The sequence below is a fragment of the Meleagris gallopavo genome, chromosome 1, assembly GCF_000146605.3.
Source record: "Meleagris gallopavo isolate NT-WF06-2002-E0010 breed Aviagen turkey brand Nicholas breeding stock chromosome 1, Turkey_5.1, whole genome shotgun sequence".
NCBI classification, from domain to species: Eukaryota; Metazoa; Chordata; class Aves; order Galliformes; family Phasianidae; genus Meleagris; species Meleagris gallopavo.
This window is the reverse complement of record NC_015011.2, coordinates 174,031,995-174,032,856: the sequence shown is the minus strand read 5'-3', so window position 1 is coordinate 174,032,856 and position 862 is coordinate 174,031,995.

Sequence of the window (862 nt, the reverse complement as noted above, 5' to 3'; positions counted from 1 at the left end):
AAACCTGTGGCAGTAACATACAAGCAGAGGTGTTGGTGCCTCCCTTTGTCTGAGGATCCAGAGCTGTCTCTGGAAGTAACAAGGACTCCTGCCTTGCAGCCTTGCCTTACTAAGGGCAGCAGTTGGGATGAGGGTAGAGAATAGGGGGAATCCAGGCATGCCATAATCTTTGCTATTTGCTATCTTACAGATATTTTTAGCTGTTTTTGTTGGTATTCTGTCTCTTTTGTGAACATGTGATTCTGGAGTTTTTATCAGTCCAAGTGCCTAGAACTGAATACTGATATCCTTGCTGATGCTGGAAGTCATCACTGCACATAATGCTTCCTATTCTGTGTTTTTTCCTACACTGAGCTGTGATTCTATGATTTCAATACTAGAAAAACTAATTTATTTCACTACTGTATGATGATAATTATCAGTTTCCTCCTCTGTTTGGCTAATTAATGCAGCTTAACTATCCCTTCATGATGCTGAAGACTTCTGCCAGCAGAGCAGGAGCTGCTGCTCAGGTTCTTTGCCACCTTGCCTGGCAACAGATGCTGATCTGCCTCCAGCTGATCCTTGCCTCCAAGACTGATGCACTTTTCAGAGGTGTGGCAGGGCCAATTCTCTGCAACTAGATTTTTGTTTGCCATAGAAAAGCTCGTTTGTTTGCTTTCTTTTTTTTCAGGACCATAAAACTCTTCAAAATCATGTGTAAGTAAAAACATGAAAAACGATACTGAAAATAGATTTGGCAAAGAATGAGGCACTAGTATTGCTTAATAGAATACACTTACAGGACTTTGCAGAAAAACATATTTTCCTCCTTCAAAATATCTTCCCTGAGACCATAAAATCCTTAACAGCATGAACTTAA